An 11,538-nucleotide genomic window follows, 5' to 3' on the forward strand; every position below is an offset into this window, starting at 1 on the left:
AACATTAATAGAAGGGAAAACTTTGTATTTGTGGTGGTATGTGGAAGTAATCGTTTTGGGCATCCTACATATTTTTGATGAATGCCACCTCAAGACCAGCATCGCTTTTTTGTTGGTCTCATTTTGGTTTGTGTGCTACAAAGCATCCAGTGTGGTGTTTGGTTGATGTGGTAAAACCACTCTAAAACAGAGCTCATAACTCAGTAGGGTCACTTATGACAGAGTGATGACACTGTCAGTTCCTGCTTGTCATTTTCCAATCCCTTGCTAAGTCAGGTGTGCTCATCAGGACACTCTATAGTTATTTTGAGAGATGTTCTGATATTTCAGGCTGGGTTTTTTTAGTAGATGATCTTTCTCTTGTAGGGACAAAATTTCAGTGTTTTCTAGGCTTTGATGCTCATCTGAATTCAGCAACAGCTCAGAGTTAGAAAAACCAAATCTCTCTAGAGGAGAAATATAGCAAAAAGAATTCCTCAGCCACCCCTTGTGTATAGCATCTATGCAAAATCAGAAAAAGCAATTGGAAAAAAAATACTGTGGTCTACCTAAATATCTCTGGTAAAATAGGCTGCTAAAATAGATGGCATTTTCATGTGCAATATATGAAGTGATACTGATATGGAGCTATTTTGTCTTTCCTAAGAGGAAATGTTCGTAAGGTGAAACAGAACTTTTCCATGAAAATGTTCAATTAACTTGCTTTATTGATCCAGAAGGCTTACTAAGTCCAGGATTGATTCTAGGAGGTGAAAGTGACTGAGATTCAAACCAACCAGTACTTAATGATTAAAGCATTCTCCTGAGATACATGAGGCCCAAACTGAAATTCTTACCTCTCCTTTTAGAGTGGTAATTATTTGGCTAAATATATAAAACATGGTAGTTTGATTTGAGAGGTAAAGTTATTTGTTTATAAATCTGTTTGTCCAAAAAGCTGCTTGAATCATGATCAACACAGGCAGACTTACTCCTGTGACCACCACATTCAGCCAGTTTCTGTCCACAGAGCAATTTCCAGGTTATTGTTTGGGCTCTCTTGTCTTTGTTCTCTTTTCTAAGCAAGGTGGTTTTCTTCACACTCTGTTCAGAATGGAAATTTCAGACTCCCAATTTTTTAAATAAAAAGCAAACATCCTCAGTTTTCTGCCCTGAGCCAAGTTAGATCTGTGTAAATGCCGAAAGCCACGAGAATACCACATCTGCTGATGTACCCCTGTACAAGCTATCAAACCTAAATAGTGTAACTATCTTTTATACATGTGCTTGAAATGGGATTTCTGTCTCTTCCATAACACTTCAGTTATCTCACTTTTTGCTGCTCCTCATTACTTACAGCAATTTGGCCAGGATGAAAGCTGCTGGCAATGACAATCAGGGCTCTGTAATCCTTTCTGTCCTGGGTTGACTATATGATGCTTTTATCCCCAATCGTCTCATTCTGTTTATGTTGAATAATAATAAGTTTTGTACCTTTAAGAGTGTTACAGAGAGTGAAGGGGGAGAGAGAAGAAGCGCGCAGTTTGTTTTCAGACTCACTCACTCCTCCACATTCCTGCTCCTGACTGTGTTGTCTGTGGACAGACAGCGGGACAGAGAGCTCTTCTTTTGCTTTTTATTTAGTGTTAGCTAGCTGAGGCAAAGAAGTTCCCTGGACTGTTTTTTCCCTTTTTCTTTGGACCTCTTGGAACTGCTCTGGACTGAACACCCAGGAGAGCACCGGCAGCTGCAGCTGTGGCCCACCGGGCCGGCCCTGGCCTGCGACAATTCCAGCACTGAGAGACTGATCAGAGACTGAGTGAGCTGCTGCTTGAACCCGGGTTTTTCTCAGTTTGTCATCTCTTTTAGAGTGGCAAGGGGTCTCATTGTTTTGATACTGTTTTGGTCGTATTGTTTAATAAACAGGGGGTTTTTTCCACCTTTCTCCAAGAAGGTATTTTTCTTTCCTCCCGGACCAGTTGAGGGGGGAGGGGCCGATTGGATCTGCTTTTCCCACCGGAGCTCCTTTGGGGGGATTCTTCCCCAAACTTGCTCTAAACCTGGACAAATACATGAATTGGCGCCCAACGTGGGGCTCGAACCCACGACCCTGGGATTAAGAGTCCCATGCTCTACCGACTGAGCTAGCCGGGCTCCAATTCATGTATTTGTCCAGGTTTAGAGCAAGTTTGGGGAAGAATCCCCCCAAAGGAGCTCCGGTGGGAAAAGCAGATCCAATCGGCCCCTCCCCCCTCAACTGGTCCGGGAGGAAAGAAAAATACCTTCTTGGAGAAAGGTGGAAAAAACCCCCTGTTTATTAAACAATACGACCAAAACAGTATCAAAACAATGAGACCCCTTGCCACTCTAAAAGAGATGACAAACTGAGAAAAACCCGGGTTCAAGCAGCAGCTCACTCAGTCTCTGATCAGTCTCTCAGTGCTGGAATTGTCGCAGGCCAGGGCCGGCCCGGTGGGCCACAGCTGCAGCTGCCGGTGCTCTCCTGGGTGTTCAGTCCAGAGCAGTTCCAAGAGGTCCAAAGAAAAAGGGAAAAAACAGTCCAGGGAACTTCTTTGCCTCAGCTAGCTAACACTAAATAAAAAGCAAAAGAAGAGCTCTCTGTCCCGCTGTCTGTCCACAGACAACACAGTCAGGAGCAGGAATGTGGAGGAGTGAGTGAGTCTGAAAACAAACTGCGCGCTTCTTCTCTCTCCCCCTTCACTCTCTGTAACACTCTTAAAGGTACAAAACTTATTATTATTCAACATAAACAGAATGAGACGATTGGGGATAAAAGCATCATATAGTCAACCCAGGACACTTTCCCATGCCTGATGCTCCCAGTATCACATGTGGCCCTGGGACATATGTCCAGAGAGAGCTCTTGTAGAAAGTGCACAGTCACAGGGATGCCCAGGTGTTGCCAGGACATGTGTGGGAATGGATTTGAAAACAAAATGAGTAAACATGTTAATGGAAAGAACCTGCAGTGCTGGGAAAAAACACCTTCCAGGAGTTAATGATCCCTTGTCTAACGTGGCAGTGATGCATTTGGTTGATGTGCTCCTGCTTGTCTTAGCTAAGCCCTCTGAACTTATGAACTGGACTTTTGTTTTCAGTTTTAGCATTACCAGACTTAGGTATGGCACGAGCTGCTGACATGTCCAGACACCGATCTATTATTGAAAAATGTGCCTCTCCCTGAGCCTGATTGTAGTCATCATGCATTTCAGAGCTAAATAGCACCTGTGGTGAACACTGAATCCAGCCAGCAAGAGCAATGAGTGTTTATTAAATCAGCATTTGTATTGAGGTGGTTGCAGCAAAACCAGATAAATTAGTTCTGTTGTCCTGGGTGGTGCCTCTCTCAAGATCCTTTCTTCAATGAGATTCTAAAGCCCTGAATTATTATAATGACACACGTGATCTGTTAAATTTGAAAATTAATATTTAACTGCATTGACTTGTTGGTAGTGGCATCACAGACAGATCCTGGATCCCATTTTGACAACAGGAATGAAAACAACAAAAAAGAAATGGCTTAGATCTGTTTTATAAGACTGTCATCTGAATCTGTGTTTATGTTTGCATTTTTACAATAGGGGAAAAAACCTTGCTATGCTGGAGTGGAAGTCTCTATGCTCCATTTTAGAGATCTAGGATGAAAGATGCTAAAGCATGTCTAACTGTATACTGTCTGTGAACATAAATCCTACTTTGTATTGTAGCAAAAATCACAGTCCATGCCTGCCCAGATAGCAGGTGGTGAATATTTTCTGAATGTATTATCACGGAACTAAAGTCTAAGGAGATACATGTCATGCCTACTTGTACATGCATAGATAGAGAAGTTAGTTTCTGATTTCTAAACACTGCATTTAAACTAAGTAAACAGAACTATAGCATGACTACTGAGTGACTTAATGAACAGCATATCAGAAAACAGGATATCACAGTTCTTGTTAAAGTTCTCATTTATCATAGCAGACTTGAGTGATTTTCATCAAATAACTTCATCCTGCTGTGCCTCATATTCTCTAAAAAATCAGGATAGATAGATCTCTTACAGAGTGAGGCAAAGATTTGCTGTCAGTCTGTGCATCATTTCATTAGAAAACACCGTTTTGGTTTTTCTTTTCATGTGCATTCAAAACATGTAAAAACTGCAATTTCCATCAAGAAACATAAATAGTTTTTTCAGAAATATTTGAGACTCCTACAGGGCTGGAGTTGTTGTGAGGAGAGGGCTTAGGGGTCTTTTACAGGACCCAGATATTGTGCTGAGCTGGGCAAGTTACAGAAATGTCTATATTTCCTCATGGCTTTGTTTTGAAGCTAAAGAAGATAGTGGCAGTGGTAATTGAATGTCAGAGTAGGATGTGCTCAGGGATGAGCACTGTGGCTATCCCAGAGTACTCAGACATCAAATAGCATGGCTGATGGCCTTCAGCAGCAAGTACAGTCTGACATGTCCTGTGAGAGCCCACCTGTGACCTAAAGATCAGCAGCTAAGCAAGTTGTCATTATGGAGAGGAAGCTGTGCTTTTTTCATAGTGCTGCTGCTGCCCTGTAACCCCCATGTTGCTGCCCCTGGGGCTCTGTGAACCCTTCTGATCACCTAAAAGCATGCAGAAATGGTTCAGAGTGATGCTGAGCATGTAAATGTGATGACTGGGGAAGGCAAGCATGGGCACAAACAGCTGGGGATGGGTCATAGCAAGGTAAGTTATGGAATGGCAGAGAGAAGACAAAAGGGGAACTGGAAAGCTGTGCAAGGCGAGAGCTCAGGTGGTTGTTCCCTTAATTAGGACAGGAGCTCACTGCCACAAGAACTCAATGAGTCATTCCTAAGATAATTGAGCTGTTGTAGGTGGCAGATTCTGGAAGAGATACAAAACCTGTTTCAGACCACAAGCCAATTTTGGACTACTGAGGGCCTACACCTAACATGGATGCTGTTCACTTCAGGTTTACACAGTTTTAGCACAACCAAACCACACTCCCTCATCTATGACAGGACCCTAAACTGGAAGGGTAGGTGGAGCAATCCAGCCAGATCACTATACAGCAAAAGCATTTTAGGCAATGAAGATAAAACTCATGTGAGTAACAGAATCAGCTTTTGTCATTACTTGCAATGAAACCCAGGTGACTCATCTACCCTCAAAAATTTATTTCCATGGTACTCTCAGTGTCATTTTTGACTGCAAAAGGTTCAAGTGAATCATTTACGAACATATTCTGGCAACTCAGCCAAGGGATATTCTTCCAAGCCTGGTTTCTTGATGACACAAAAATGGAAAATGAAAACCTGCATCAGATCAAACTAAAGCTTTTTTCAAAATTTCACCTCAGCCTAGGAAAACTGAGTTCAAAAATCTCCTCTGGTTTAGGGCCAATTCAAACTTAATGTCTCTGCCTGTCAGAAGGGATAATACATAATTACCTACCTCACCGGGGCATTGCAAAAATTAGTTGTTATTTGCATAGAGTGGTTGAGTAATTTAAAAATCTTCATCTCAGCTCTCATGAAAGATTATCTTTCTAAAGTAAAATAAACTCTTAGTAATTTCAAATTGGTAGAAGGCAGGTTTCCAGATCAGAACTTGAGTAATTCAGTGATGCCCAAAAGAAAAAGGCAGGTACCAGGGAATAGATGGGATGTGAAGGACCAAATAGCTTGCTTCTGTATCAGACCTCCTCTTGTAGGATTTTGGACCACCTGCCTGTCCTTCAGATGGAAGACAGAAGCAGAAAACATCAGGAAGTTGCTTATATTTTTGTTTGCTTCCAGTTCAACTGCCCTGCACTTTTATCACCCCTTTGCCCCCTCAGGTCTCAAGTGGTGCCTGTGCCCCAAGTACAGTGAGAAAATGTACATCCTCTGCTCACATCCCAGGACTTTGTGCTGCTTTCACCTCACACAGGAGAACTGGCATGGCATGGAAGCTGTAATTTGGTTTTGGTATTTAGATTGCATTTATGAAAACAGTTCATTTGCATTCACAGTCTCACCCTTGATGACACCTGACATTTGAAGTCCATTATATTTGAAAATGTCTTGTCTGTCACTTGCAAGATAGCAGAAATATTTGTGTTCCCAAAAATTCCACAACAAAAATCCCTTCTGTCCGCTTGCTTCCTCAATTCAGCATTAGTGCTTGTTTCCATCCATGTGATGGAGGTGGCACATCAGGACTGAGCAGAGCTCTGCAGAAGAGCCCTGCTCCAACTGGTGTTTCAGTGCTGTGCTGCAGTGCCAGAGGTGTAGTGGGGACCCCACGCTCCACTCCCCACTCCCACAGGATGAGGACACTGGGTCTGCATTGGGGTTTTTGGGGCAGGGGCTTTGCAGTCAGAGTGTATCCTGGCTACACAGTGTCAAGAAAGCCTGACTGGATTTCTTTCTTGGATTGTCTGGTTCAAAAGCAAGTACTCAGAATTCAGGTTGTTGCACATTTCTACTACAATTTATTTAAAATTCTGGTATCCAGGTTTTCTCCATCCTTAAGACAAGTGGCCTTCATTCACAGAGGGTGCCACCACGTTTTTTAACCAGGTGAGGTACATTACACAAGGCTGCAGATATGGTGCCCTGGATAGGTTTGCAATAAGAAGGAACTGTAACAATCTCAGTGTAGAAAGCTTTTGCAGTTACATTTTATTGCCTGTGTGTTCATAATCTACCTAAACACCCCTAAATCCCTACATAAAGGGTGGAGGAAGGAAGGAGATCAGGATGGGATTACCATGAAGACAGGGTGTTGAGGAGTCTCCCTGAGGTATGGGAACATTAATTTGATTTCCTAGGCTTGTGCTGTCTACTCCAGTATGAGCTTTTGTGATTTCACCTTCAGAGGCACTTGAGTCTGTAAAAGTGAAAAAACAGTAAATAAAGGCATTTCATTTTTCCTTTCCAAGGAAGACTCACAGATATGGTTGGGTTTGATCATTCACACATTTGTTGTATTAAAACAACTTTCTGGCTAGGAGTTTCCTGGCTGAGATAGGCATGTGTCATCCCATACTATGGCACAATGAAGTATTCCTACAGGAGCATAGGGTTTGCCTTGTGCTTTGTTCCTCCACCCAGAATCACTGCAAGAAATGAGAAGATAGATAAAATAGAGAAGCAAAAAAGGGACATACAGAGGAGATAAAAATGAGCAGTATGTTCACCCTCCTAACCACTGAGGAATTTTCTTTCTTAATTGCATAAGCATTAGTTTTATTATCTCATTGCTTCTCCCCCTCTCTCTACCCTCAGCTTTGTTTGGGGTTGGGATTAATTAGCATAAGATGCTAGAGCATATGAATTGCAGCAAACTTCGGCTTTATTCCACAGCTGGGGTGGCCAAGGCACTTAAAAGCAAATTCTCATTGATGTTTCTGGGAAGAGATTCAGAAAGGATTTTAACCTACATAGTTCTGACATGTACCAGGAACTAAAGGAAAAAGGATTACATTAAAAGAAAAAGATATCCTTCTCTACTCACCCAATCTTCCAACAGTTCATTTCAGTTTTTTATATAATGAAAAACAATAGTTCCAGCAGGGAGGGCAATGGACTATGAATTTTCTACTTCTGCGTATCTACCCCCTGTGGTAAAGTTCATACCAATGACAAAGAAGCTACTCAAGAAGAACAACTTTTGGTTTTTCTGTTTTGCATTCACAATACCATTTATAACTAAAATCCCTCTGAACCTTATTAAGAAATTCAAGCACAGATTTTTGCTTCAGTTCCTCACTTATATCAGCCCAAAGGCATAAATTAAAAGCTTATCCTTACACGCGTACCTTATGCATGTAAATGTCCTTGGGCATCTGCATTCACATAAGAGCCCTAGGTCTGCAGGAATATTACCAAAAGATTATACAGTTGTGAAAATATCTGTAAGAGTACCTTTTGAAAAGCAACAGTTCCTGAATGTGTTCTCACTAATAAGTATTTGAAATTAGATTTCAAGACTGGAAGCAGTTTTCTTGGGAAACTGTGTTGGTTACACAGAGATCTGTGTGGCTGGTGGAAAAGGACGTGGAAGGTCCAAATGTACCATTCTATCAAAGACCCCCTTATTGTCTTCCTATTCTGATAGAAAATGTTTCTTTTTTTCTTTTTCCCAAAGCTATTTCCTTCCCCTCCCTTCTACCTACGAGTGAAAAGTGCACTCATTAAGAGCTGTGAGATCTACTTTTCTTCATTAAAAGTATATTAAAAAAAACAAAACAGAATTAGAGCTGCATAATGCAGTCCTCATCACATGATAAAGTACCACCGACAAGAAATATTGTTATCAACACTGTCTTATATTCATTAAGTAAACACTGCTTGAGATGGTGCTCAGATTTCCTTCATTTTTCTACTACATGATCCATTGGACTTTATTTTCTTGTGATTATGGAAACGACTGAACATTACACCTATAAGTTCTAGTTGCTTGCTCCATCATTTTCCTTTAATAGGTTTCAACAGCAAAGAGAAAATTAAACCAGGGAAATCTTGTAACAGAAAATGAAGAATACCTGATGATGTGCATTCAGCAATTACTGAGGAGGAGGGGGTGGTGCAGCTCTTTTTAAGCTATGCCTACAGGGCATTTCCACTGCTTTGGTACATACGTGTGCAGTTTGCCACTCACTCGTATTTTGTGAAGATATTTCACATAAAATTCCGACTTCTTGCAAGACAGTGCTTTGATACCTGCTTATCCAAAATGGAACAGGGACCGGGTTTGCAGTTCATTCAGTGGAGCTGGGTTTGCAGTTTATCCAACAAATGAAAATGGACTTAGGCTGCAGCAAAATTCCAGCAACAGCCAAAATGATGACTCTCACAGTTTGACTGTCACTATCTTGAAGGTTCCTAGGTCCACTGTGTCTGACTGAAAACCTGCACATACATTGGACATCATCACATGCCATAAGGTGCTCCTCTTCCAGCTGGGCTAAGTGATCATGAACAGTGTTTCTGCTACAATTTAATACAATTCAGGAGATGAGGATGCTTCTGTCCATGGAAAGGGGTGAGCTGCCTGCAGTAATCATTGTCTGAACCTGCCATACTGATGGGACAGGGCACAGAACAAAATCTAGCTGTTGACATTAGGAACAGTGATGGCAGCTGTTGCACTCTCAGTTTCCATGTCCCTAGACCCTTCCAAAGTGCAGTGTTTTCTTAGCAGTGGGACAACTGCTCTTGGGGATTCAGTTTCCAACAAGAAATCAGTAGGCTGCCTCTCCCTGTGGAAACTGTGCTACCTTGCTGGAAAAGAGTTGAATCAGAGCACTGCAAATGCCTGCAGTGTCAATGGGCATTCAGCTGAGATTTGAGCCTTTGATTCATGAGGACTCTCAAGACTGCCGCTGGATTTTATGCAGAAGCTACAAAAATAAATAAATGTACCAAAGGAAACAAATCCCTGCCGGTAAGAAACTCCTACTCTGCTCTGGGATTTTTTGCAAGCCATGGATGTAAGGTGCCATCTTCCCCCATGATAATGTTCTAGATGGCAGATGGAGCTTCTGCCCTGTAGCCATTGATAAGTGCCTAAGGCATCGCCCAACTCCACTGCTGCAGCAGGATGCAAATTTGACTGATTGCAGGTGACTTGCAGCTCCCAGGCAGGCTGGTAACTAGTGTGGTAACTCAACAGGGTAGGAAAATAGGCATGCAAGTGTCTCCTCAGAGGCAGAGAGGTTCTCATAAATTAGGTGCTGCAAAGGTCACGTTTAGTTTTTGATCCGGTTGCTAACAATCTCTGGGGCCTCTCTGGCAGCTCAGTACTACCTTAAAAGTGAAATTTAAGTTCTCTGCAAGCAATTTGCAGCAATATAAAGAAACCTGACTCTAAAGGAGAGTCAGGCATATGTAGAAGATATATGTGCAAAGATCTGCAGGTCATGAAAGGACTCTTTGTTTCCACCACAGCAGCTGGAGATGAACTACCACCATTCTGTTGCTTCCAGGGCAGAGACAGCCTGGTTAAGCTGAGCTGCCCTCCATCCTCTTCCCTAATGCAGGTATCATGCTGCAAGAAATGTCTATGTTCTGTGGAGGTGAAAAGAATTCAGCTAGAGATTTGCCTGTCTCCATAATAGCAATTGTATGTTGATTTTTACCTCTAAAATTGTCCTTGTTTAAGGCTTACCTAGAATCATTAAATGAAAATCATTTGGGCTTGTAGCTGGAAGGAACATGGTCCTACCTTCTTCATGCATAGGGAGCACTTTGCTGCTGTGTCACACAAGAGAAGGACTCAATGTCAAAGTTACAAAGCTGAAGGTAATCCTTAGCTCAGAAAAATGTGCCATGAACTAACTCCACTCAGCTCTTCTCTTCAGAATACAGAAAAGAGGAGTTTGTGCTAAAGCACCTTGCTACAATACACATCACATTGCTAATCTCCCTTTGAAGCTGAATGCAGGAGCAGCATTTCAGTGGTTCTGACTAAGAGATAGAGCTGCTCCATGTATAAGCAGCCTCACACTGACAATATTTGTGACCACCCCACTGGTATAAGGGTCTGATGCCCCATGAGACTTTGCTCATCAAGATTAAGGGGATGCAGTGCATGGTTTGTGAGGTTTTTCATCCTATCCTCAGATACTGCAAGAACTCCCTCTCTCAGGCATATCTCCAGGGGTTGTTCAAGGGCCATCTATGAAGACACTATTCTTATAAAACTGCCATTCTCTGCCATTTGGGTGAGTTTGCTCCTTTGTTTTCCCAAGTAGGGAATTATTAATATGTGTTACTGTAAGAAAAAGAAACAGCCAGCTCAGAGCATGCACACATCATTTCCTCTGCTGCAGGTATTCATGAATGTACAAACTACTGCTTCTTTCAATCTCACATGACCACAAGTTGTTTCCCAAACGCTGGCTTTAAAATCAGCTTGTGGTTTTGGAGAAATCTAGGGCAAGTAGCACAGCCAGATTTGCTGTGACTGCCTGGAGGACCTAATGGGGAAGAAACCCAGACTTCAGCACAGTTCCCTTTCTTCTGCGTCCCCAGTGTGGTGCAGCTGTAGCAGTATTCTGCCAACTGCTCTGTTGCTATGCCAGCTTCAGTCAGAGGTTATCTGCGTGGTAATGCACAGCTGCTTACAGGCAGCAGCACTGCTTTAATAGCATAATCTAGAATAAATGAATAAAATGAACATAAGTTGCTGGAGGACTGCAGGGCACTTTCAGGAGCAGCACAGCACTTGCCACTCAGCCAGATAACCTGTGCCGTATCTGCTTGCTGTCCCTGGACATGGGCTTGCTGTCCAGAGCTCACCAGCAAGGCCAGCACATCCTCATAGTGCACAAGGAGAGTGTATGTGGGTGTCCCTGTGTTCCTGCCGTGGGGGGTTTGGTTTCCCACCTGATTACAATGCCTTGGGATGTTTTTCTCATACTCTGACCCCCAGCTTGGTCACTCCTAAAGATTCTGTGTGTCTCAGGCCAGTGCCTGTGTTGTATACATGAGAATTAAGGCTCTGCCTTCTGGTCATTGTGATTTAGTGCTGTATTGTATTTGTGCTGGTACCTCCACCAGACATTTCTGTCCCA

At 42.5% G+C, this 11,538-nt stretch overlaps 1 non-coding gene across 1 annotated transcript; it reads right to left on the reverse strand.

Annotated features, from left to right (window-relative positions):
- Nucleotides 1-2,060: 2,060 nt before the first annotated feature.
- Nucleotides 2,061-2,133, reverse strand: TRNAK-CUU (transfer RNA lysine (anticodon CUU)). Its single transcript has one exon. It is a non-coding gene; the product is annotated as a tRNA-Lys (tRNA).
- Nucleotides 2,134-11,538: the final 9,405 nt, after the last annotated feature.

Source organism: Zonotrichia albicollis, chromosome 1 (genome assembly GCF_047830755.1).
Source record: "Zonotrichia albicollis isolate bZonAlb1 chromosome 1, bZonAlb1.hap1, whole genome shotgun sequence".
In the NCBI taxonomy this organism is placed as follows: domain Eukaryota; kingdom Metazoa; phylum Chordata; class Aves; order Passeriformes; family Passerellidae; genus Zonotrichia; species Zonotrichia albicollis.